The sequence below is a fragment of the Suncus etruscus genome, chromosome 2 (assembly GCF_024139225.1).
Source record: "Suncus etruscus isolate mSunEtr1 chromosome 2, mSunEtr1.pri.cur, whole genome shotgun sequence".
Taxonomy (NCBI): Eukaryota; Metazoa; Chordata; class Mammalia; order Eulipotyphla; family Soricidae; genus Suncus; species Suncus etruscus.
The window spans coordinates 32,338,749-32,366,380 of record NC_064849.1 but is presented as its reverse complement, the minus strand read 5'-3'; the positions used below and the strand labels follow the sequence as shown (position 1 = coordinate 32,366,380).

At 42.6% G+C, this 27,632-nt stretch overlaps 2 protein-coding genes across 2 annotated transcripts in view; one reads left to right on the top strand and one right to left on the bottom strand.

The window, feature by feature from the left end:
• CFAP65 (cilia and flagella associated protein 65) overlaps window positions 1–5,075 on the bottom strand; it is a 42,905-nt gene extending 37,830 nt beyond the window's left edge. Inside the window, exon 1 of the mRNA XM_049768932.1 lies at window positions 5,013–5,075. The gene's annotated coding sequence lies outside the window, so the exon portion shown is untranslated. The remainder of the gene's footprint in view (window positions 1–5,012) is intronic.
• Window positions 1–27,632, top strand: part of LOC126000887 (reticulophagy regulator 2-like) — a 545,054-nt gene that overhangs the window by 360,383 nt on the left and 157,039 nt on the right. The gene's annotated exons all lie outside the window — the stretch shown is intronic.

Here is a 27,632-nt window from a genome sequence, read left to right as displayed (position 1 = left end):
GCCTTGAGTTTCTTCTTCTGTTAGCTTATTTCCTTTGACACATGCACCCAGGTGTGGTAATCTAATTGGAGATCACCAGGATTTGGCACATGTGCACATTTCTTACTGTAGGTGTGTGTGTGGTGCTAGGATCAAACCCAGTAACAGTTTTACTTATTGCACCTCACACTGTACACATTTAGACCTCTTGTCACTGGGTGAGAAACAGGAAGTTTAGAGCAACACTCTGACTAATGCCTCAAAGAGTTCACACAGATAAACCACAAACCACTTTCACCCTCAAAAGTATAGTGGAGGGCCCGGAGAGATAGCACAGCGGCGTTTGCCTTGCAAGCAGCCGATCCAGGACCAAAGGTGGTTGGTTCGAATCCCGGTGTCCCATATGGTCCCCCGTGCCTGCCAGGAGCGATTTCTGAGCAGACAGCCAGGAGTAACCCCTGAGCACCGCCAGGTGTGACCCAAAAACCAAAAAAAAAAAAAAAAAAGTATAGTGGACTTGAAGGAGAAGGCTTAGTAGAAGCCTATCAAGAGCACAGAAGGCTCTGCTAGTTCAAAAGCATTGTAATTTCTCAAAATGACTATAAAGACACCATGATGCAGAGTCTACTGAGCTCAAGTCACAAGAAAGCACGAGTTTAAATGAGAAAACGACAATCATAAGTGACTGGGATGAACAATATAATTGGTGATATTAATAAAAGAAACCACAACTAAAGGCCTCAGCATAATAATAGCAGCAACTTGGTGAACTCCAAGATGAGATGCAGGAAACCTCTAGAAAACAATAAAACCTGGGGGAAAGTTTAATAAAAAAAAATTAACATCAAATAAAGAACAAAGGGCTGAATAAAGAGGAGAAATATAAGGATCACTACAGGGTCTGGAGGGATAGTACAGTAATTAAGGCACTAGTCTTGAACAAAGCCAACCTGGATTCTATCTCCAACATGCCCTATTTTTCTGTGAGCCTGCCAGGAGTGATTTCTGAGGGCAGTTAGCAGTAAGACCTGAACACCACCCAATGTGGTTCAAAAAAAAACAAGAAAAAAGAATTAATCAGAGTCTGTGAGAAATAGGAAGATGAATATAGTGAAGAACCAGTCATCAAAGAAAAATTAGATTAAAAATTACCAGAGTTGATGAGTGCATTCATTCAGATCTAAGAGGCCTGAAAGGCTCCAAAAAAAAAAAAAAAAAGACCAAAAGACACATTGTAATCAATAGATCTAAGGCACATTGTAATAAGATTGATAAAAGACCAAGACAAAATAATGGAAGCAGCAAGATCAAAGAAGGAACTTACACACAAAGGAACTCCCACAAGAATCACAGCAAATCTATCAAGTGAGACTCTAGAGGCCAGAGAAGAAGGTGGGATATATTGTAAAAACAAACAAGCTCAACGAAATAAACATCCCACTAGGGGCCAGAGAGATAGCATGGAGGTAAGGAGTTTGCCTTTCATGCAGAAGATTGGTGGTTCAAATCCCAGCATCCCATAGGGTCCCCTGAGCCTGCCAGGAGCAATTCCTGAGCATAGAGCCAGGAGTAACCCCTGAGCGCGGTTGGGTGTGACCCCTCAAAAAAAACACACCCCACTAATAATACTGTATCCAGATAGGTTATCATTCAGATTTGAAGAAATGATGCAAGGCTTCATGCACAAGCAACAGCTTAGATAGTTCATAGCTTTGAAAGCTGTTTTAAAAAATATTAAAACAGCTCTTTTAGGGACTGGGCGGTGGCGCTAGAGGTAAGGTGCCTGCCTTGCCTGCGCTAGCCTTGGACGGACCGCAATTCGTTCCCCTGGTGTCCCATATGGTCCCCCAAGCCAGGAGCAACTTCTGAGCACATAGCCAGGAGTAACCCATTAGCGTTACCAGGTGTGGCCCAAAAACCAAAAAAACAAACAAACAAAAAAACCCCAGCTCTTTTGTTTGTTTGCTTTGGGGCCACACCTAGTGGCACTCAGGGGTTACTCCTGCCTCTGGGCTCAGAAATTACCCTCACAGGCTGGGAGCGGGGCATATGAAATGCTGGGTATCAAACCCTGGTCTGCTGTGTGCAAGGCAAATGCTCTACCCATTATGCTATCACTCCAGTCCCTAGAGCAGTTTTAAAATGAACATTTTGGGGGTTTGTGTATTTTTGTATTTTGGCTACGTCTAGCAATGTTTAGGACTTATTCCCGGCTCTAAGCTTAGGGATCACTCTTGAAAGGGTTTGAGGGGACTATAAAAAAGGGTATCAGTGATTGAACCAAGATTTAGTGTGTGCAAGGCAAGGGCCCTACCCTCAAAACCATTGCTCCTCTGGCCCCTAACAGTTTCTTTAAAAGACAAGGAAAATTTCATAATTAACTATGACATTCACACATGGTGCTTGTAGCTACTCTGTTTTGTTTTGTTTTTGTTTGTTTGTTTGTGGGTTTTTTTTTTTGTGGTTTTTGGGTCACACCCAGCAGTGCTCAGGGGCTACTCCTGGCTCCATGCTCAGAAATTGCTCCTGGCAGGCACGGGGACCATATGGGGCGCGGGGATTCGAACTGATGACCTCTGCATGAAAGGCAAAAGTCTTACCTCCATGCTATCTCTCCGGCCCCTTGTAACTACTCTCTACTAGATTAAGAAAGGTCTGTTTATTTTTAGCTCAGTAAAGGTCTTTCTCCTCTCCTCTCTCTCCCCCTCTCTCTTTATTTTCTCTTTCTCTCTTCCATCCTCCCTCCTTCCCTCTTCCCTTTGATTTTGCTTTTAGGCCGCACCTGGCAGTACTCAGGGCTTATTCCTGGCTCTGTGCTCAGGGATCACTCCTTTTTTTTATCACTCCTTTTTTTAAAAAATAAAATTAATTCCTTAATTTAATTATCATGAAATACATATGTGAGATACACATATATACATATATACATGGATATGTGTATCTCACAGCCCTGGCAGGGATTTGGGGACCATATGGGATGCCAGGGATCAAACCTGGAATCAAACGTGCAAGGCAAATTCCCTATCTGCTGTACTCTGATCCCTGAATAGGGCTTTATACTGATTAATAGTGAATTAACAGTGATTAATAGTGAATTAAGCTTTCATGGGAGCTGGAAAAATAGCACAGCGGTAGGGCATTTGCCTTGCATGCAGAAGGACGGTGGTTCGAATTCCGGCATCCCATATGTTTTCCTGAGCCTGTCAGTGGTGATTTCTGAGTGTGGAGCCAGGAGTAGCCCCTGAGTGCTGGCAGGTGTGACCCAAAAATGAAAAAGAAAAAAAAAGCTTTCATTATTTTAAATGTTCTTTATATGTCTATTTATTCAGGTTACTTTTATTACAGCTATGATTAGTTTAAGTGGATTCTTAAGAAATATCTAAAATATAATATTTCTTTTTTGTTTGTTTTTCGGCCACACTGGTGATGCTCAGGGGTTACTGCTGGCTATGAGCTCAGAAATTGCTCCTGGCAATATATATACATATATATAATTTTTTATTGTGGAACCAGATATATAATATAGGGGTTAAAGCCTTTTTCTTGTACATAACTGACTCCACCTAGATCTCTCATGTAATATATGGACCCCCAAGTACAGTTAGGAGTGATCCCTGAGCACAGAACCAGAAATAAATGCTGCTAAGTGTGGCCCAAGTCCCAACCCTGGGTCAAGGAGAAAGTTCAAAAGGCTCAAGATGCAGATACTTGGGGTTTTAGTACTGTGTGATCCAGAGCACTGCTAGGAACAACACACAGCAATGCTTCATGAATAATCTCTGCACACTACCATGTGTAGCTCCAAAACAAAACAAACAAAAAATATGTTTCTCGGGGCTGGAGAGGTGACGCAAGCGGTAAGGCCTTACCCGCGCTAGCATAGGACAGACTGCGGTTCAGTCCCCTGGCGTCCCATATGGTCCCCCAAGTCAGGAGCGATTTCTGAGTGCATAGCCAGGAGTAACCCCTGACTGAGCGCCACCGGGTGTGGTCCAAAAGGCCAAAAAAAAAAAAAAAAGTTTCTCACATAGCTCAGTGGCAGAGCACTTGCCTGGGTTCCATTCACATGGTTCATGGAACACAACCAGGAGTGACTCCCATGCTTTGAGTAGTTCTTGAGCACTATCTGGTATAAGCCTAAACTAACCCCTTCCCCAAAGGAAAAATGTGTGAACTGAAGCTATTTTATGGCTGGTAGGGCATTTGCCTTGCACAAAGTTGCATGGTAGTTTGATCCCTCACCATCCCATATTATCCTGAGCAGGCCAGGAGTAATTTCTGAGTGCACAGCCAGGAGTAAACCATGATCTGGCCCACACAACCCCATTCCCCCACCTTCACCCCCCAAAAGATGTTTCCCTGAATCCTGCTTCTTCAAAGCCTGGAGCCTCAGTCTTAAGTGAAGGTTATCTTAATTTACGAAGTTGATGTTAAGGTAAAAAAGAACAGGGTGGGCCAGAGCGATAATACAGCAGACAGGACATTTGTCTTGCACGCAGCAAACCCAATTTGGATCTTCCCCTGGCTCCCTGAGCATGGCCAGGGATGATTTCTGAGCACAGGGCCAGAAATAAGCCTTCATAAAAAAAAAAAAAAAAAAAAAAAAAAAAAAAAACAAGAAACAGGGGATTTGAAAGAAAGCTTGACAACCTCATCTTAACAAACTTAAACTAACCATCCTAATTTGCAAATAAGCCAGAGTGAGACTCCATCAAGCGACACATTTGCAATCACTGTAAAGTCACTGAGCTAAGGAAATGGAATTAAAATTTTTATTTTCTACTCTCGGGGACAATGTGTCTAATTTCCAAGCTCAAAATTCCTGACATGACCAGTGGAAAAAGTGGCAGATAAATGTGTAGAGTAGATGAAAAAAAGAAATGAGTGAAATGAAAGGACAAAATATTTCTTGGAATTGTTCCTCCTTTCTTTTTGGGATCTCAGTCTTGATTTCACAGATACTCAATCCCAGGGGTTTCTGAGGACATTTAGGGATTTATTCCCGGAGGAGGTAGTTTCCCAGGACCAAATACCTTCTGGGACTATTCGCGCTGCTTCCTGGATCTCTGGGACCAACGCTCAGAACTCACACACAGACGCCATGTTATCGTTTCCATAGATACGGGACGCTCGGGACTCGGCGTCTTTTGGTATCCCCAGGCAACGACGGTAGCCCAAGTGAGTCAAAATTTAGAGAAGGCGAAAGGGCTGCTAAACGTCAATCTTACTTTCCTAGTTTGTCCTCTGACTTTCTCAGCTCCTAGCAGATAACATACTAGTATGTCTTGGTCCCTAGTTATCGTGATGTTTCTGCCACTGTGACTTCATTGATGCCCATATTTATGGAAGGCTGCTGGAAGAATTTGTCAGCCAAGTGCTGGTTGGTTTCCCAACTGCGTTGGTGGCAGTCCGAACAGGAACTTCTTTCCGTGTTAGCGATTGTAAACTTATAAAAGCAGCCTCTTGTTTCTTCTTCTTTGCATATTGCTTTGCATCTGAATTCCTTTATTTTGCGCGGGTGTGTGTAGGCCCGGCATTTTCCTTTCACACAGCACAATCCTAACTTTTATGAAGAGATCTGGAGGTTACTGAATGAAGAAGGCACTGTTATATATAAAATGTGGATTTGGGGGGAAATCCTTTCCTTTCCTTTTTTCCTTTCCTTTCCTTCATTTTTCCTCTTCTCTTTCTTCCTCCCCTTTCCTTTCCTTTCCTCCCCTTTCCTTTCCTTTCCTTTCCTTTCCTTTCCTTTCCTTTCCTTTCCTTTCCTTTCCTTTCCTTTCCTTTCCTCCCCTTTCCTTTCCATTTTCTTTCCTCTTTCCTTTCTTCTCTTCTTTCCTTTCCTTCTTTTCTTTCTTTCCTTCTTCTTTCCCCCCTTCTTTTCATTTGTTGTTGCTCATTTGTCTTTATGTGCAATGAGAAGAAGGGTTTCATTTGGTAAAGATTCCTTAGGCAGGTGAAGCAGAAAATCCGAAAGTTTATTCATGAACAAAAAAACATTTCACTATTCAGGACCTTGATGAGGACGGGGCAGTGCATGTTGGTCAGTAAGAGAGAGTTAAACTTAGGGGCAGAAAAAATTCTTATTTGCCCCCCAAAAAATTCTCATTTGGGGACAGTTGGAGTTTACTTGGAAGAGTGGAAAATGAACTGAAAAGGAAAAGTTTCCTGAAGTAGGACCAGAGTAGCAGACCTGCAGGGAAGGGCCCAGCCAGGGGCTTGTTAAACTATGCCAGCAGGATTAAACGCAGAGTTTCCTTAGGATCCAGGAATGTGGGGCTTTTCAGGATTTTAATGTTATTCTCAGACTCCAAAGTCTGCACTTTGAGCATAATTTTATGCTGTTTATGGTTTCTGTAATGATTTTCTTTTTGTTTTCCCTTCAGTTCTTTTTGTAATAATCATTCTGACTCAGCTGTATCTTAGGAATAAGACATGGGGATCTTTTGTCCTTTTGAAGACCAACAAGCAAGACTTTGTAGTGACTTTGTCATATTCTAGTGAGAGAATACCAAGAAGGAGAAAAGTGAGAAGTTTCGTACCCCTTCAGCAAAGGGGAGCTAGGTGACTACAGAGACTGGTTAACCTGAACCTGGGTAGATTGTGGGGCTCTGGAATTGCCAAAATATTCTTAGCTCAGTCTGTAGATTCCACTTTTCTGCTGCTCTATCTACCTGTGACCTTGTGTCATTTGGCACTTTCTGGAAGTCCAGAACCAGACTTTTGTTTGTTTGTTTTTTGTTTTGGGGCCACATCCGGCAGTGCTCAGGGGTTACTCCTGGCTATGTGCTCATAAACTGTTGCTGGCAAGCTTGGGGAACCATATAGGATGCTGGGGATCAAACCAAGGTCCATCCTGGATCAGCCATGTGTAAGACAAACATCCTACTGCTATGCTTTCATGCTGGCTTTTAGAACCAGACGTTAGCCCAGCAGCTAAGAACATGGAAAGAGGCATGGCCAGGATTGAGGTAGAGGATGAAGTAAGGCAGCTTTTCTCTAGAAACCCCCCATTTCCAGGAAACCAGAAATTGAAAGATCACATGTTCTGGGTCCTCCCTAGGCCAAGAAGGTAATATAGTGTGTATTATTTGTTTCTAGGCAAAGAACAAGGTTGAGAAAAGGCTAATGATCCAAGAAACTTGAAATGAAGAGATAATACAGAGGGAAGGAGCTAGTACAGCAACCTGGTTCCATTCCCAACATTGCATTTAGTCCCTTGAGCACTTCCAGGGATCATTATTGAGCATAGAGCCAGAAATTACCCCTGAGTACCACTAAGTATGGCCCAAACTCAGGAGGGAGGGAGGGAAGAAAAGAAGGGTAGGAAGGATGGATGGAGAGAGGAACAAAAGAAGAAAGAAAGGTAGCAAGGGAGAAAGAGAAGTAGGAAAGAAGGGTAGGAGAAAGGAAGAAAGAATAAAAGTATATTTTCTAAACTTTCCTTTCCATTTTGCTTCCTATCCAGTCTCTGAACGATAGAGACATCTCCTAACATTAACCCTGACTGTCACTCAGTGACCTTGAGCCTCTGAACCTGACTTAGTCATCTACTACTTAAAGGTAATTAGCTAAAGATTGGTGTTGGGAATTGAGTCATTGGTCACATGAAATTCTTGGCACATGGGAGACCATTGACATGGTTAGATACAAACATACACACACACATACACACACACACACACACAAAATGTCCTGGCTAAATAGGATGAGTAATCCCTTTGGCTTTCTGAGAATCTTCTTCCCCCACTCCCCCCACCAGCCTCAGTGTTGACCCTTGGCAAAGCTAGGATACTTTCTCCATTCTTTTTTTTTTTTTTTTCTCAAAGAAGGACTCAGCCTTGCTGCTACGGTGTAGAAAAAAACAAAAGGAGATCCTAGAGTGGCCTGGGTTGAGAACTGGAAGGTGAGATTCTGCAGCTAAGAGAACCTCGGGGATAAATGAATGGCAGGCATTCTACTTTAGAGGTTCATTACAACAGGTGAGTCAGGGGTAATGCCGTATCTAGAGACTGGCGGTCCTGCAGACTACAGGGATCTGCCAAGACACAAAACTGCATGGGGTGGGGCTAGATGTCTTATGACAGTGCATAGGTCTGGATTACTTTCTGACAAGAGAATTCAAAGAAAATAATTTTTCCAAAAAATTTTTTTTTTGTTTTTGGGTCACACTCAGTGAAGCTCAGGGGTTACTCCTGGCTCTGAGCTCAGAAATTGCTCCTGGCAGGCTTGGGGTACAATGTGGGATGGTGGGATTCAAACCACCATCCATCCTGGATCAGCTGCATGCAAGGCAAATGCCCTACAGCTGTGCTATCCTCCAGCTTGGGTTTTCCAAAATTTTTTATTTAAAGAAAATGTATCACATAGTTGATCATAATACATTTGTTTCCAGATAAGTGAAAGCAAAGTTATCGAAAAACTAGAAACAAAAATAAAAAAGAAGAGAAGAAAGTTTAAAAAAAGAAAGACAGGAGCTAGAGAGATAGCATGAAGGTAGGGCGTTTGCCTTGCATGCAGAAGGATGGTGGTTCGAATCTGGGCATCCCATATGGTCCCCTGAGCCTGTCAAGAGAGATTTCTCTCTCTCTCTCTCTCTCTCTCTCTCTCTCTCTCTCTCTCTCTCTCTCTCTCTCTCTCTTTGGTTTTTGGGCTATACCCGGCGATGCTCAGGGGTTACTCCTGGCTGTTTGCTCAGAAATAGCTCCTGGCAGGTACGGGGGACCATATGGGACACCGGGATTCGAACCAACCACCTTAGGTCCTGGATCGACTGCTTGCAAGGCAAACACCACTGTGCCATCTCTCCGGGCCCCAAGAGAGATTTCTAAGCATAGAGCCAGGAGTAACCCCTGAACACTGCCGGGTGTGGTAAAAAAAAAAGCACCAAAAACAAATAAACAAACAAAAAGAAAGAGAAAAGAAAATGTACACTAGTGGAGCCGGAGAGATAGCATGGAGGTAGGGTGTTTGCCTTGCATGCAGAAGGACGGTGGTTCTAATCTCAGCATCCCATATGGTCCCCTAAGCCTGTTGGAGGAGATTTCTGAGGATAGAGCCAAGAGTAGCATTTGAGCACTGCCGGCCAATGTACAGTAGCAAGTACATTTGTGAAAATGAATATATCTCCAATAAAGTCATTAATACAACGATAGAAGGTTGATTAAGTATTTGTTGTTATCTCTCCATTCTGTTAAATTGATGAGTTCCTATAGGTATGACAGCATTAAACAAATATAGTTGTTTAGAGATTCAAAGCATTATTACTGATACCATGACCTTTAGGAGTGTATACTCAGCTGTAGGCCCCCTGGAAGAAGGAAGATAAAGAAGGAGGGTGCCCATACATACTCCCAAAAGCCCTGGTGATATCAGCTCAAATACTGGCATACCTGAAATTTGGTCAGATTGGTGTCCCCTGAGGAAATCATATTGGGTTAGTGTTGATGCAGGACCAGCAGGAAAATGGTGATTATGGGTGATGGAGGCAGTAGGTGTGGCTTTGTCAGGGCAGGGGTTTGGCCTTCCCTCTTCTCCTGAGATGGCCAGCTTTCTGCTGTGTGGGCCAGGGTACCCATCTATCAAGGCCCTGTTTACATTGTGTTCAAGAAAAGAGTGAGTCTATGGAGCTGGCTTGGTTCCAACATCCAAGGAAAATAGTTTTTGTAAAATAAAAATCCACAAGTTGTGAGATTACCCTGTGTTTCTAATCCTTTAGGCAGACAGTCTAAAGAAGGGTAGCGGCAAAGAAATAATTAACCAACAATATCCGTGGCCTTTTCCCTCATCCTCTCTGCCTGAGCCCCCTTATTAAAACTAATTTCCAATACCAGGAGGGGAAGGTTGAGAGAGAGAGAGAGAGAGAGAAAGAGAGAGAGAGAGAGAAACAGAAAAACACTATCCAGTAGGTTTTTACATATCAAAGGAAGAGGTTTAGGGAAGGAGAAAGTTGAGGAAACACCTTTGCACCTTTGTTTAGGGTTGATAGCTTAGTGCCATCTTACATTTTTATTCTAATTATGAAATCTGCTACTAGATGAATGTATCTAGAAAGTATTATGCTGAGTGAAGCTCGTCAGAGGAGAGGAACAGAGTAATTTCTCTAATATGTAGGATATAGCAAAAAGTAACATGGAAAAAAAAGTGCCCAAAGGCAACAAAAGCCAATAACTGATCTTCAATAGAAAGAACACAGAGGAGGAAGAGAGGGAATAACATAGGAAAATGGAGGAAGTGGTCACGTTGGTAGAGGGTGTGGAGCTGAAATGTGTTATATATGAAAGTCTATCATGTTGTAAACCACAGTTTTATGTTTTTTTTAATGTGTCTGTTATAGAGAAAGACTGAGGGCAGGAGGGCTGGGGACATCCTGGTGTAGGGAAATGGACACTAGTGATGAGATTGGTGTTGGAACATTATTTGCCTAAACCACAATCATTAATAACTTTATAAATTATGGTACCTTGATAAAAAAGAAAGAAAGGTTTCATTCTATGATGGTTATACATTATCTAATTCTCCCATGCCAACCCATAAATAAATTTATCTCCCTATTAATTGCCACCTTTCCCCAAAGGCCATACAGAGTATATGACAACATTAAGAAAATAAAGGGCAAAAGAATCTAAAATTTGATCCCCAAAGTTTTGAGTTCAAGTATTGTTTTTAGCAGTGAAGAATTGTACAATTCCCAGAATTTAACTTTCTTCACCTGTAAAATGGGCAAACATGGATAGACTTGCAAGTAATTCCCTTGTGAACTGCTCTAATTCCTCCTAAAGGCTGGAAATTTGTCTTCATACACTGCTACGCTGAGCAATGGTCTTGCTCTATTAGCTCTCCTAGCTGTCTGAGCAGTGCTGTTATTCCATTAGTTCTCCTAGCTGTCTTAGCAATACCGTTACTCATTTAGTTCTCTCAGCCCATGAGTAATGTTCTTGCTCCATTAACTCTCCCAGTTCTCTGAGCAGTGCTCTTACCCTGTTAGTTCCCCCAGCTGTCTTTGCTGTTCCTATAGGAGCTCTTCCCATACACCTCTAGCTAGCACCATGGACAGCTCTACTCCTAGGCCCCTTGAAGGACGTCCTCTCTCTGACTCTGCCTTCTCTCTCCACTGCCCCCACCCTCCAGGTGAAAACCCCAGGTTTCTAAACTAGGACCTCACAGAAAAGATAGTGCAGTTCAGTGCAGTGGTGAGAGAGCTCTAGAGTAGAGTAATGCAGGTTGGATCTAAATCCCAGTCCCACTGGCCCTTTTAGTGGCAGGGATGATTCTTCCTCATCTTGAACAGCTACTTCAAATCTGTTGTGACATTTAAGCGAGGGCAAACATTTAAGAATCTGACACAATACAATGCTCCTTTGGGGTTCTGAATAAAGAAGAGACACCATCATTTGATGAGTTTCTATCCCATCTGATTCCTCCAACCCTTTAACCATTTCTGGATTTTTGTTTTGTTTGTTTGGGAGCTTCTGGGTTACTCCTGAATCTGTGCTTAGGGATCTCTCCTGGTGAGCTTGAGGGACCATATGAGGTTCAAGAAATAAAACCTACTGGAGCATGGTGCAGGGCATAAGGCATCTGCCTTACGCATGCTAGCCTAGGTGGACAGTGGTTCAATCCTTCGAGTGTTCCATATGGTCCCCCAAGCCAGGAATGATTTTTGAGTGCATAGCCAGGAGTAACCCCTGAGCATCACCAGGTGTGGCCAAAAATCAAAACAAACAAACAAAAGAAATAAAACCTGGGTTAGCCATGTGCAAGACAAATGTCCTACCCACTGGACTATCTCTTTGGCCCCCTAATCCATTTCTGAGAGAGCAGGGTCCTCTTACAAGTTAACATATCCCTCAGGTCAGGCAGTGGCTTTCTGGTAAAATACACCTTTATCTCATGCCTAATATTTTTTCTTTTTTTTTTTAAAACATTCTTTTTAAAATTATTTTAGGGGGCCGGAGTGATGGTGCAGGGGTAGAGCATTTGTCTTGCACTCAAGCTGACCCAGGACAGACCACGGTTCGAACCCCAGCATCCCATATTTCCCCCAAGCCAGGAGCAATTTCTGAGTGCATAGCCAGGAGTAACCTCTGAGTGTCACCAGGTGTGCCCCCCCCCAAAAAAACAAAAACAAATAAATAAAATAAAATAATAAAATAATTATTTTAAGATTCTTTTCTTTTAGATTTTATTTTTTCTTCTACTAACTAGCCACCACACCCCTACCTCTGCTCACAATTAGCTCTGTTGTCCCATTTGGATTAGTGCATACCTAATTTACTGATTATATTAGTAGTAGTAGTATTTATATTATTTTTAGCTTTAAGTATCTTTATACATAAATATTAAAAGACCATGAATCAACCTGGTTGATCATAATACATTTTTCCAGGGAAGTGGGAGATAAATTACTTTTAGAAAAAAAGGAAGGGGGCCAGAGAGGTAGCATGGAGGTAGGGCATTTGCCTTGCATGCAGAAGGAAGGTGGTTCGAATCCCGGCATCCCATATGGTCCCCCGAGCCTGCCAGGAGCGATTTCTGAGTGTAGAGCCAGGAGTAACCCCTGAGCACTGCCAGGTGTGACCCAAAAACAAAAACAAAAATAAAAAAAAATTACCTTTCCTCTAGGTTACCCTCTTTATCCTATTTGCATTGGTCGCTATATTGGTGGTTAAACTGTGTTCTACTTGTATAGATCTTAATAGCTACTATTTTGTTCTATGCCCCACTGCAAACAAATAATTATGTATCCACCTCTAGTGGTTTAATATTAATTTGTATATTTCCAGGGAAATGGATAATGTTATTAGATCCTTAATGGTTCTTGGCTATCCTAGCGAATGTTTCCCAATGGCTATGATGTTTGAGTGTGTATATCATTTAGTTACTTATTTCAAATTAAGTCTGTCTGCAAAAATGTTCTAATGTTTTTGCCTATAGAAGTCTATGGAAAAGGAACTTGGACACTATAGAGTCTTATTGCAGTGCTCATTATAAGAATGTTTAGTGTAAAATAAAAATCTACTGGTTGTGAGATCACCCCAGGCACTGTTTCCAAACCCCATGCAGAAGGGTCTGAAGAAGCAGGGTAGAGGCCAAGAAATAATAAGTCAAGCCAGTTAAGAGAGAGCCATGGAGCAAGTCTACTTTTTACCTCGACATCTTTCAACCTCTGCCAAAGCCAGAAATGCCTTTAAAAAAAAAATTAAACCAATACCCAATATACCAGGAGGAGAAAGGTCCGGTGAGAAACAAAAGTACCTATGCAGTGGGCTTTTATACCAAAGGAAGAGGTTTACAGAAGGAGGAAATTGGGGGAAAGCCTTTGTCTTGGGGTAATAGCTGGTTATCATCCTACAGTTTAACAAACTTCTTTTTTTTTTTTCTATCACATGATTTTCACCTATATTTTCTTAACAATTTATTTAGATTCAGAATATTGCAAACTGAATTAAATACTGTAAAAATCTCTTGCCATTGTAGGATCACATAAATTTACAAAATGATGTCCATTTTATTATACTCAGTTTTACAACATCCTATGTTTAAACCAGAATTTTCATTTTAATAGATACATGGGTTTCTTAGTAGCTTTTAATAGTTTCTTAAAAATAGTTTTTAAGAAGTTTCTTCATGTAAATACCATGGTTACAAACATGTTCGTAATTGGGTTTTAACCATTAAATGCCTACTCCCCTTCACTTTCCCTCCAGGGGTCTCAAACTCGTGGCCCACGGGCCGCAAATGGCCCTTCATACTACATTTTGTGGCCCTGCCCTAGAGGAATCTTTTTTTGTTTTGTTTTGTTTTGTTTTAGTTGTTTGGGTCACACACCCCAATGTTCAAGCCTTACTACTGACTTTGCACTCAAGGATCACCCTGACTTTGCCTCCTGTGGCCCCCAGGTAAATTGAGTTTGAGACCCCTGCCATTGTCTCCCCATTTTCTATCTCCCCTCACCTCCTGCCTGTCTTCAAGACAGGCATTGTATTTCTCTCTCTATCATTGTCATGATATCACTAGGGATATACCCTCCTAGCACCACAAAAACACAATACAATAATGCCTTCTGCACTACCATGTTCATAGCAGCACTATTTAAAGAAGCCAGAATCTGGAAGTAAACTTTTTATTTTCAAACTAGAGAGAGAGAGAGAGAGAGAGAGAGAGAGAGAGAGAGAGAGAGAGAGGGAGAGGGAGAGAGAGAGAGTGTTATCTGCAGAAATGTTCTTATGATTTTGTTTAGAGAAACCATGGAAAAAGAACTTGGATGCTCTGAGAGTCCTCAAACTTTTTAAACACTGTCCCTCAGACCATTGGAGGGTCTGACTATAGTAAAAACAAAACTTATGAATGAATTCTTATGCATACTGCATATATCTTATTTTGCAATGAAGAAACAAAACAGATACAAATACAATGTGTGGCCCGCGGGCCATAGTTTGAGGACCACTGCGTCTAGACTCATATTACAGTGCTAAGTATAAGAATGTTTAAGGACTTGTTTTTAAATTAAGTATATCTGTAGAAAGGTTTTAATGTTTATGTTCAGAGAAGTCTGAAAAAAATTGGGACATGCTTAAGACAGGATTTGGAAAAGCTGATTGTTTTGAGAATGATGTATGCACAGTCTAACATATGATGCTTTTACAGCCAAGTCTAATTTCACCAGTAGTGATTCCTACGAATTAGAAAATTTCCTCATGACCTTACTTGCTACTACAGTTTTTTCCTATTTATTTTCCCAGCTTTTACGGTGCCTATACAAATTAGCAACTACTTTTATAGCTCCTTTTTGGGGATTTCTGCCTTTTGCAGAGAATAGAACAAAACTAATGTAGCCCTTCTCATTTTTTTTTTAAACAAAAAGATCCTCCCTGGTTTCTTTGTATCTGTTGGTTTACAACTTGGTTTTACCCCAAACAAAGGTGTTCCCCAACTTCCTCTTTCTTTTCACCAAGTCCTTTGACTTGAAAAAGTCTACCTGGATAGATACCGTATTTTCCAGCGTATAAGACGACCCTCTAATTTTGCAGTTAAAACATAGGTTTAGGCCTATATTCGCTGTATCAGACAGAACGTTCCTGTGCTGCAACTGTATGTATCACAGTGAGCCAATCACAACAAGCAAAGGTTCAAAGGTCATACTGTAATAGACTTCCTCTCTGACTCTGGCCAATCTGAGCAGGCTTTTTACAGTGTAGATTCGGATCCAGAACATTGTCTAATTTGCATGTATCAAAAGCCTGCTTGGATTGGCTGAGTTAGAGAGGCGGTCGAGCAGCCTAGCAGTGATTGGTGCAGGATCGAGTTGGAAAATTCGTTTTGTGGCAATATTCAGGCAATTTTCGTTGAGCGGCATATTGAAACATTTTTCGGGATACACTCGGCGTATAAGAGGACCCCCGATTTTCGGTTGACTTTTTTTTTGTTTCAAAAGTCGTCTTATATGCCGGAAAATATGGTACTTTTGCTTCTCCCTTGACCCTCCCTCTTCCAGTTGAATTTGAACTGGTAGAATAAAGAGAGATTTCGGTTTTGGTGGGCCCAGAGAGACCACGAGGCAGAAGTCACCCAACTCCATGATTCTCTCCTGACAGGTTTGGTTTATTAATTTGAATGTGACCTTTTAGACCAGCTCACCTGGGGTTGGAAATATAATATGGAGATTTATTTTACACACTAGGAGTGATCACTGAGCACAAAGTAGGAGTAAACCCTGAGCACTGCAGGCACTTTGCCTAGTTTTCCCTTGAGCTATAGTACAACCTTTCCAAATTAGAAATTAACCTCTTATAATAAATGCTATTTGTAAAAGTACAGTTTCTTTAAATAGCACAGGTTTGTTGACTTGTGTCCTTTTCTTTCTGTTGCATTGTTCAATTGGGACCCTGGCACTTCACTAGTCTGTCCTTATTTTTCATGACCATGGCTCTTTAAAGAGCATTCCTTTTAAATTTTTTAACTTAGGTGACACTTATTATTTATTGATTAAGACCCTGTGATTTATAACGCTGTCTATAGTAGACTTTTGGACATATAGTGTTCCAACACCAAGCCTATCACCAATGGATCTTCTCTCCATCCATGTCCTCAGCTTCCCTCCCACCTTGAAAAGTGCTTGTTTTCCTTCTTTCCTTCTTTCCCTTTTTCTTTCTTTCCTTCCTTCTTTTCTTCCTCCCTCCCTCCTTTCCTCCTCTCCTTCCCTCCCTCCCTCCCTTCGTCCCTCCCTCGCTTCCTTCCTTCCTTCCTTCCTTCCTTCCTTCCTTCCTTCCTTCCTTCCTTCCTTCCTTCCTTCCTTCCTTCCTTCCTTCCTTCCTTCCTTCCTTCCTCTCTCTCTCTCTCTCTCTCTCTCTTTCTTTCTTTCTTTCTTTCTTTCTTTCTTTCTTTCTTTCTTTCTTTCTTTCTTTCTTTCTTTCTTTCTTTCTTTCTTTCTTTCTTTTATTCAGGGACTTTTTTTTTTCTTTTTGGTTTTTGGGCCAAACCCGGCGGTGCTCAGGGGTTTCTCCTGGCTGTCTGCTCAGAAATAGCTCTTGGCAGGCACGGAGGACCATATGGGACACCGGGATTCGAACCAACCACCTTTGGTCCTGGATAGGCTGCTTGCAAGGCAAATGCCGCTGTGCTATCTCTCCGGGCCCAACACCATATTTTTCTGTATTTTCACTTTGGTCCCAAAGCACTCTTAGTTATTTGATAGAATATCCTCCAACTTCAGTCTGTTTACTTCTTCCTTTACTCCTTTTTTTCATCCTTTCCTCCTTCTTTTCTTCCTTCCTTCATTTTTTGGTTCCTTTTAGGGCAGGGGTCTCAAACTCGCGGCCCGCAGGCCGTTTGCGGCCCTCCGTACAATATTTTGTGGCCTGCTGCCGGCCTTCAAATATTGTAGTATTCGCGATTATTCGCTTACCGAATAATAGCATTAAAAATCGCATTAGTAAAAAAAATTGCATTCAACATTCGCATACCCCGAGCAGTTCCGTTCGGGGTATGCAAATGTTTAATGCGATATTTTGCGTTTTTTTTCTTACTAATGCGATTTTTTTATTGCGAATATTCGGTAAGCGAATAAATAATCGCGAATACTTTGCGCCTCACACAGACATCATTTCCGCTGCTCCTGCCCGCTGTCCTTTTTTTTTTTTTTTTTTTTTTTGTGAAATCCCATATGCGGCCCTGCCTCACCCCGACTTTGCCTCCTGCGGCCCCCAGGTAAATTGAGTTTGAGACCCCTGCTTTACGGCAAACCCAACAGTCTTCCAGGCTTACTCCAGCTGTGCACTTAGGAATCATTCCTGATGGCCCTCAGAGGACTATATGGAGTTCCAGGGATCAAATCTGGACAAGCCACATGTAAGGCAAGTCCCTGCCCATTGTACTGTCTCTGGCCTCTCAATCTGTTTCTTGTGATTATACCAGGGGCATATATTTGGGGAGGAGAGCACAAAATTGATATGCTCTTCTCTGGACATCTTATCAAATATGTAGTAGTCGATCTGTATTACTAGTGATTATTTAGCTAACATGGTGTCTGTCAGAATTTTGCTCTGTAATCTTATTTCCCCCTCTCTAGTAAATTTGAGGGCAGGCACACACGGTATGTGGGCCTACTCCTGGTTTTACAAACAGGGATCAGTCCTATTTGTGCTCAGGGGACAATATGGAGTCAACAACATGCAATGCATGGCCTTACCTTATATTCTATCTCTCTAGTCCCTAGCTTTTTCTCTCATCTTTCTTCTGCATCTATCAAATTTTGTTTTTGGTTTTGGTTTTGGTTTTTGGGCCACACCCGGCGGCGCTCAGGGGTTACTCCTGGCTGTCTGCTCAGAAATAGCTCCTGGCAGGCACGGGGGACCATATGGGACACCGAGATTCGAACCAACCACCTTTGGTCCTGGATCGGCTGCTTGCAAGGCAAACGCCGCTGTGCTATCTCTCCGGGCCCCAAATTTTGGTTTTATGTCTGCCTGGTCTTCAGGCTTAGAGACCATGGAAATACTCAGATGGGGTGACAGACACAGATAATCCAGATCTGAGGGCCCCTTACATTCCTGTTAATTTGATGGTTCTGAATAAATTAGCCAATGTGTCCTAGTAATTACTTCTGAGTCATTGGGAACTGCACGTACACCTCTTCCTCTCCACCCCTCTTCTTCTCTGGGGTCGTTTTTGCATGTGTGTAGTGCCAGTGATTGAACCCAGGGCTTCAAACATGCAGGGTAAATGCTTTGTAACTGAGCCAGCTCTTGCTTCTCTAGGATTAACCTTTCTACCCTTACACTCTCGGCCACACCCCCGGCCACACCGCTCCCATTGTTTGTCTGCTTACTTTCCTGTGAATGTTCTGAAGCCAGGCATTGAGAGGTGTGAGCAGAAACCAGTCTCAGGCAAACCGAGTTTCATAGGGCAGCTGAGTACTTCAGTTTCCTTTCATGACCTTTTTTGTTGAGTGACCCTATGAAACAATGATCAGGAACTGTTTACAGAACTGTCCAGCCCTTCCCCCAAACTTGGAGCACTTGCTTCTACAATTAATATCTGGGCTTTTTTTGAATGCTCTACTGGAATTTCCTTTCACTTGCCTTCATGTAGCCCCCTTGCTTTCTACTAGATCTTAATTGTTCATTTTTTCCCAGATCCTGCTGTCTTCAGAGACCTTGCCACCAGAAATGGGCCATTTTCTATCCCACTGCCTGTGGACAGATATGTTTAGCCCAGCTTCCCAGCCTCTTGCTCTCTCCCCCATCTGCCCCAAGTGAGCTCCAAGTCACACTCCCATCATCCCTCCTCCAGCCTCATGCAGGTGCCATTTTAAAAAGCTTTTGTGAAAAAGTATCCTCTGGAGAGACTGAGGAGATGCCTCCATTAGAGCAAAATTTTACTCTAAAATGGAGCAAGAAAAGAGGCCAGAGATATAGCACTGCATGCGGGGTATTAGCCTTAAACACTGCTAATCTGAGTTTGATTTCAGGCATCCCACATGGCTCCCCAAGCACCGCCAGGAATAATTTCTCAGTGCAGAGGCAGGAATCAGCATCCCCCCCACCCCCGTCACTCCCCAAAATAAAACAGACTAGTGGTAGTAGTAATCTGACAAGTCATTTTCTCTCCAGGAAGCCACGGCACTTTTCTCAGAAAGGAGCATCACTCCCTAACCTTCTAGTGGCCAAGAGAGGATATTAAGTGGACTACAAAGAGGGCCTCTCCAGTTTGGCCTGTCATTGCCCTTGTGCGTCTTTGCAACATGCATGCATGTCGTGTGTGCTGTGCGTGTGAGACATCCAGGTGTGGCTGGAGCCTGTAGCATGCAGGGCGGGGACACTATCTGCCTGATGGGCCTTATCAGGTCCTGGCTGGCCACAGCTCAGCCCTGTGGAACAAAGAAGCTTTGAAAACCAAGCCAGGGTGTGGACTCAGGGCCCAGCTGGGAGATGAATATTCCACCCAGGGGGCAGAGGGCACAGAAGTTGTCACTGCCAATCCCCACCAAGGAGGTTTCTTTAAGGTTGGGGCTCCCCTCACTGTGAGGATCTGACCCTGTTCTCTAATGCCTCCTTCCTCTGGAGATGTTCTTGGGCTTCTGGTGTGTGTGTTGGGGGTGTGTTGCTGAGCAATGCTGGTGTGACTCAAGTGTGCAGTGCAGAGGGTTCTACTCAGCCCACCATATGTGCTGACCCCCTGGGACCACATGGTGGGTTAGGAGGCTCCCCAGAGCTTTGTGGAAACTGGCTATTGACATCAAGTTTTGGGGCATGCAGGTGCATTTCCCACCCAGTCTCTCACCAGGGTTCCTTTGGGCTTTTTTGCCCCAGTTTTTGAGCCAGACCTTCAGCTCCACAGTCTACTCTGAGTCTGCAGTTCTCCTCCTGGCCCCCCATGTTTCAGCCTCCTCTCCTGATACCTCTGTCCTGCACACTTGAGTGAACACTAGCACCCGTGGACAGCACCTCAGTCCACCAATACACACTTCCAGATTTTTGATCCCAATGATTGACACATCCACTAAACCTCTGAAGGCTAAAGGCCTTCTATTTATTTATTTTTGGTTTTGGGGTCACACACAGTGATACTCAGGGCTTACTCCTAGCTTTGCATTTAGGGCTCACTCCTGGTGGGGCTTGAGAGACTATATGGGATGCCAAGGATCAAATCTAAGTTGGTCACATGCAAGGCAAGTGACTTACCTACCTGCTGTATCATGGCTCTGGTTTTCCCAGAAGCACTTTCTAGAAGTGCCCAGCCATTCTCCTTTTTTTTGGTACATTATCTCCCTCCCCACAACCTGGTTGTTTTTGTTTGTTTGTTTTTAGGCTATACCCATCAGTGCTTAAGGGTTCCTTCTGGCTCTGTGCTTAGTAATTACCCTTGGAGGTGTTCGGAGACCATATGGGATACAAGGAGTAAACCCAGGTCAGCCTGTGCAAGGCAAGTGCCCTCACTTCCTGCTGTGCCATTGCTCTGCCCCCCACAACCTGTTTTGAATCTCTCTGGCTTCCTCTGTAGAGACTTTCTCTACCAGTGGTCCTCAAACTATGGCCCACGGGCCACATATTGTATTTGTATCTGTTTTGTTTCTTCATTGCAAAATAAGATATATGCAGTGTGCATAATTTGTTCATAAGTTTTGTTTTTACTATAGTCAGACCCTCCAATGGTCTGAGGGACAGTGAACTGCCCCCTGTTTAAAAAGTTTGAGGACCCCTGCTAGACCTTCTCTCTGGGAGCAGGAGAAATATTTGCCTGTAAGCAGCTGATCTGGATTCGATCCCCTGAGCCCACCTGGAGTGATTTTTGTGCACAGTTCCAAGAGTATAATCTAAGCATTGTCAAAAACAAAAACAAAAAACAAGAAACAGAATTTGTCTCTGAACAAGCATCCTTTACCCTATCCAGGTCACTGCTGCTGGGGTCAGCCTGCCCAGGGCTTTGTGCAGCATGCACCCTGTCTGGGGTACTCTCCTAGGGGACAGTGCCTTCTGGCTAAGCCAGAATCTGAGTCTTTCTGGCTGGCTCACCTATGGCCATTGTCCTCTTTTTCAAAGGATGGGAATCTGTTTTCAGTCTCTGTTCTGAGGTGTTAGGTGCTAGCAGAGGCTTGGCCTTAGGTTTAGCCCCCGGGAAAGAAGGGGTAAGAGGGACGGTAGTGGTGAGTGCGAGCCTCCATGTTGCTCCTCATGTTGCATGTACAAGGGTGATTGGGTCATTCCAAAATAAAAGTGAAGGGATGGCAAGGACAGTTGGAGACAGATACCTATGGAAAGTCCTCAAAGCTAGGGGAACAAGGAGCCAAAGAGATAGTACAATGGGTAAGGAACTTGCTTTGCATGTGACCTAGCTGGAACCCTGAGCACGGCTAGAAGTGATACCTGAGCACAGAGCCAGGAATAAGCCCTGAGGTTCATACTATGAGGGGCAGCACAGCATCCTCTCACCCCCTTACCTCCCCCTAAAAATCTAGAATAGGGGTGGGTTGGTGGGTGGGAATACTGATGGAAGGTTTGGTATTGGAACATTATATGCATGAAATCATGGTGCATAAATTTTAAAAAATAAAATCCAAATTCATGGAGTTCTGGAGAATATTCAGCAACTGGAGCACATGTAGGCAATATTAGTAAATTATTAGTGCCTGCTAAGGGGATGGGCTTGCAATGGACAGAAAACCAAGGACATTAGTGGACAGCATGTCACACTGATGTTGGGATTGGTTTTGGAACACTGAATACTTGAACTATTATGAGCAATCTAAAATATTATGAGCAACTTTGTAAATTAGGAGTTTAATGAAATTAAAAAAAAAATAGAAAGTAGGGCTGGAGAGATAGCATGGAGGTAAGGCGTTTGCCTTGCATGCAGAAGGACAGTGGTTCGAATCCTGGCATCTTATATGGTCCTCTGTGCCTGCCAGGGGCTGTTTCTGAGCATAGAGCTAGGAGTAACCCCTGAGTGCTGCCAGGTGTGACCCAAAAACAAACAAACAAACAAAAAAGAAAGTATAGGGCTAGAGCAATAGTGCAGCAGATAGGGTATTTGCCTTGTACACAGCCAACCTGGATTTGATCCCCCAAATCTTCTTTTTTTTCTTGATTTCTGGGTCACACCCGGCAGCGCTCTATGCTCTATGCTCTATGCTCAGAAATCGCACCTGGCAGGCTCGGTGGACTATAAGGGATGTGGGGATTCAAACCAAGGACCTTCTGCATGAAAGGCAAATGCCTTACCTCCATGCTATCTCTCAGGCCCTGATCCTCAGAATCTTATATGGTCTTCATCAATGGATATTGCCCAAAAAGTAAAAGCAAACAAGAAAATGTTCTATATTGTTGAATGTAATATACAACTTTTTGCTTAAAAGAAACATGAAGGGTGTTCCAGGCTCATTTAGAATAGGAGCATATGGGGACACCACTGGTTGTGTGTCTATAGGATGCCTAGTAGGAGAGGTGGGGGTCCTTTCATTCCTAAGAGCCAATTTTTAGTTATGCTCCCTTTACTCCCTGTCCTCCACATCTCAAATAGAATTTCTACCAGGCAGAGCTTTTGTGACTGAATGGACAAAGGCACCTCACCCTTGCCCTTAAGTTTCTCTCTGTAATTCGGTTCCCAGAAAGTGATCAGGGAGTGTGGTCAGTGAGTGTCCTCCAGAGTGAGGTACCCACAGAGTCCATATCCAGAAAATTATGAACAATCTAGTCCAGAACACCAAAAGGCTCACAAATCTATTATTTATGATCTCTTTCAAGGACAATTCAAATCTATACTACAGTGTCTCACATGCCACCAAAAATCTGAGATTTATGAGACATTTGTTCATTTGTCTCTGGCTGTCACATCTACAGATAAATGTACATTACAGGAATGCCTTTCTGAATTGTTTAAAGAAGAAGAGTTAAGAGATGACACCAAAGTTCAGTGCAACAGCTGCAACACTAGAAGGGATTTTTCAAAGAAAACATATTTATGGAAACTGCCATCAGTACTAATAATACACTTAAAACATTTTGCTTTTGATGGCAAACAAATAAAAAAATTGCACACTTACGTGGATTTTCCTTTAGAAGACCTCAAATTAGTAGAAATCACTTCAGAGAATAAAAGCAAGATTAAGGAATACAACTTATCAGTATCAAACCATTATGGTAAAGTTCACTATGGACACTGTACTTCATACTGTAAAATTGCTGCAAGACAACACTGGATCAATTTCTATGACAAGAAGATCAAAAAAAGTCCCTAATACATTAGTGAAATCCGCAGCAGCATACATCCTGTTTTGTACTTCTTAGAGATCTACAACAAACACCAGATAATCATTTCACTTCCTTATCGGTTGCTATAAATGCTCTATGATTCTTTCCACAGGCATGATCAATGACTAGGATTGAAAATGATTGAACCCCAATGAGTTTCCTTGAATGGTGGATTTATGTCTTAATTTCATTATTGCTCGAGGTCACAGTTAATCATAAAATCTTACAATTTAATTTACTCAAGGTTCACCTGAAAGAAAAATTTCTCATCATATTAATGTTGTTTTTCTTTTTTAAGTATACTCATTTAACGACTTTCACTCTTTTTATTCTAAGATCATTGTTTTATTTCCCTCAATTTAGGTCTTAAGATGAAAATAAATTCATAATGCTGACATAATGATACTTTTTAGGTGGACTCTCTTCACAGTGCTTCTCACCTATGATTGGCTATCATAGAATTACTGTTATACAGTAACTTTGTATATATACTGTTATACACTTATAGTAGAATTTTCCATGTTTGTATTGTGCATGAAATTATCTTTCAGATCTGCTCTGCTCTGCCATAAAAATTTTTTTGAATTTGAAATTATTCATCTAAACAGTTTGCTGGCTATTACATTTTAAAGCGCTTTTTGTTGATTCAGCTGAATTTTTTCTTTTTCTCTATTTCGGATCCTTTCCAACAAATATTTTTTGGTAAGTATGAGTGAGTGTTGTGGCCATATTTTTTGTGAAGTCTGTATGTGTATGTTTTGTTTTGTGTCTGTCTGTTTTGCATATTTTGTATATAGTTCCCTTTTTCCTAACTTTATCTTCCCCAATTTAGTCTTCCTTATCCTTTCCTCTCTCTTCCTAGTCCTTAACTTTTAATTATCAGGAATCCCTTCACATGTGCAAATCATCTCCTTCACCCACAATTACAAGCCTTCTGATCTTGGCCTGAGGAAGAAATCCTTGACTGTTGGAGTTTTGTACCCTGTACCAGGCTGCAACCTGCTTTTCCAGACTCATCAAGTGTCTTTTGCTGGTCTTTTCGGAGTTCTAGACCCCTCATCTTTACAGATTGACATTGGACTCTGTAGAAATTTCACCTTTTGTAATTTTCTTATAATTGTAATCCTTTAAATTTGATACTATACTTCTTTTGATTATTATAATTGTTTTTCATTTTAGTTTTTAATCTTAGGAATTGATGTATTACATTAGGGTTTTGCTTTCTTGACTTTAGGTTAGTGGGTTAGATATTGTTGTCTATAATTTTCTAAATGATATTTTTGTCTGTTCTCAGGGTTTTTTTGCGTGGGCACATCATAGGTAAAAATACTAGGTTTAAAAGGTGGTTCTATTCATTTTGGATGGACCCTCAAGTTGTTTATTTATACAGGGAGGTTTTTTGCCTTAAACATTTTGTTCTGGTTTGTGACTTAAGCTCCCACCTGTAAATAATTGGCCGTACTTGGTATATCAATTTCGGACCTCATATGGACTTCTGCCTGGGTTAAGAACTTGGATTACTACATTCAGATACCTATTGTTCATCATTGCAGTGGCCCCCCACTGTGCAGGAGATGTGTGCCTCTTCCTCCAAAATAAGGGCCTAATTCATTGTCCTCAAAGATGGGCTTTCTAATCTACCTGGACTTGTATGGGAAATGTGTTTCTTCTCACCTGCTACACAGCCTTTCTGGCATTTCTTCGAAGGATCTCTGTCTACGAATTACAATTGGGCTTTCTGATTGCCCCGGAGCTCCCCATCGCCTACTAGATCCTTGATCATTAAATTTCAGGTTCTCCGTCTGCTTTTCCAAGGAAGAAATTACTTGGAATTCTTCATCTTGTACGTCGTAGATCTATCATCTCTGGAGTTTGTAGTTGATTCCTTAACACGACACATGTTTCTGGTTTTAGACACCCTGTGCTTAGGTTAGAAGTTTTTCTTTACATTTTCCTGTAATGTGCTTATGCAAACAGCCATTCTTTTATTATTGCTTAGTTTTTCCTTTAATAATTATAGACAATATTACTTACTTGTGTATATTATTAATGTTTGTTTACTAAAAACGGGGGAATTATGTATGTAAACATTTCCATGAGATTATTATGTTACTGATCCTACCCTGATCGGTGATTGTGCCCTACCCTAGGTGTGACCTGGCATTCTGCTCCCACCCTAGGGTGGTACCTGATTCTGCTCCCACCCTAGGGTGGTACCTGATTCTGATGTATAAAAGCAAGGGTCTGTGGAAGACAAGAGCTTTTTTCGAAGGCTGATTCTGGGCCTTTTGGCTTCAGCCATGCCCACGGAATAAAGCTGATATCTTCTGAAGCCTGACTGCCTGTTAGCGTTATACCTGCTGCATTCACCTCAGAACCACCGGCTGAACAGGGTGACAGACTTGCGTGCTTCAAGCTGGAGGAGAAAGACCTCATCTTCCATCCCTCCATCAGTCAGCCCCATCAAGGGCTGATTTGCAACAGATTCTCACCTGCAAAGTAGCAAAAGGAGAGGAGAGAGGCTTGTTGTGACACATAGATGCCAATGGTCAAGCATGTAAAGCCAGGCCAGCCCTCAGGGAGCCTTCATTCAATGGTCATGACTGCCCTTAGGGCCACTTTTCCACCAGGTGCTTCATTCCCCAGAAAATAAAGCTGGAATTGTCCTCCACAAAGGGACAATTAAGTTAATCTTATTCCTAATGATCTCCTGTGAGGGGCAGAACCTGGCAGCTGTGGGTTTAACTGGCTCTCTGCAGCCTGTAAGTGGGAAGATCTTCTATGTAGCAACAGTTCCCTTCTGGGGATACCTAATGGCCAATTTCAGTGGCTCATAACATTTCTTAGCATGTATTTGTTTTTGTTTTTGGCCACACCTGGTGATGCTCAGGGGTTACTCCTGGTTATGCGCTCAGAAATCATTCCTGACTTGGGGGACCATATAGGATGCTGCGGGATCAAACCTTGGTCTGTCCTAGGCTAGCATGCACAAGTAGTCTTACTGCTTGCGCCACTGCTCTGGCCCCTTCTGAGCATGTATTAATGTGTCCTAACTCTGAAATGGATCTGGCCTTCGGGAGGAACAGGAAAATCTGCCTTGATAGAGTGAACAAGCAGACATGGAAAAAGGGCTCATTCTTCCTTTGCACTAAGCCTGACACGCTCCTGACAATGTTCCTCAAAGTGGGGTCATGCCAGTCACCTTTTGGGGATTTGTCTATTGCTGTACTTAGACTTCACCTAGGATCTGAGAACAGACTCCTGAAAGTAGGGCCAGGAACAATTCTTTTCTTTGTTTTGATTTTGGATCATACCCAATCATGCTCAGGGCTTACTTTTGGCTCTGCACTTAGGAATTACTCTTGGCGGTGCTTGGGAGACCATAGGAAATGCTTGGGAATTGAACTTGGGTCGAACCCAAGGCAAGTGTCTTACCTGCTATATTGTCTCTGCAGTCCAGGAATAATGGGGGGTGGGATGGGTTTTGGGCCACACGTGGTAGCACTCAGGGGTTACACTTGGTTCTGTGCTCAGAAATCGCTCTTGGCAGGCTTGGGGGACCATATGGGGTGCTGGGGATCAAACCTGGGTTGGTACCAGGTTAGCTGTGTGCAAAGCAAATGCCCCACTGCTGTGCTATCACTCTGGCTTCACTAGGAACAATTTTTTTTTGTTTTTTTTAGCCACACCCAGTGATGCTCAGAGGTTGCTTCTGGCTATGCACTCAGAAATCACTCCTGGTTTGGGGGACCATATGGGATGCTGGGGATCGAACCCAAATTCATCCTGATCAGCCACATGCAAAGCAAAGGCTCTGCCACTGCACTATCGCTCTCACCCTGACACCGGGAACAAAATTTAAACAAGTTGTTCAGTGGGTCAGGAAAATAGCTCAAGGGTCAGAGCAAATGCTTTGTATGCACAAGGATCCAGGTTCAATCCCTGGCACATGGCCCCTGAATTCCACTGGTGGCTCTGGTGACCTCTAGCTTCACAAGGCCTATCATCCTTGGTCCAAGCATTATGCCAACTGGCCCAACTGGCCAAGTTTACTTAAGGGTGGCTCCTTGGGAAGTACCCCAAAATAATGAAAAACTGTCCTGGAGAGACAGTAACAGTTGGTAAGGTATTTGCATTGCATGTGGCTAACTCTGATTCAATCCCAAGCACTGCTTATTATTTTCTGAGTATCTTCAGGAGAGTCCTCTGAACACAGAATCAAAAGTAAACTTTAAACAGTGCTGGATGTGTGGTCCAACCCCGTGTCCTGCCTTCCCTCCAAAAATTTTTTTAAAAAGAGTACAAAGCAAAGGAACAAAACAAGCAGTCTAGGTGATTCTGAGATTAACAAACTAGGTTAGAGGGCTGTAACTTCTTCAAGAAGTCAGAATGGGCCAGAAGTCA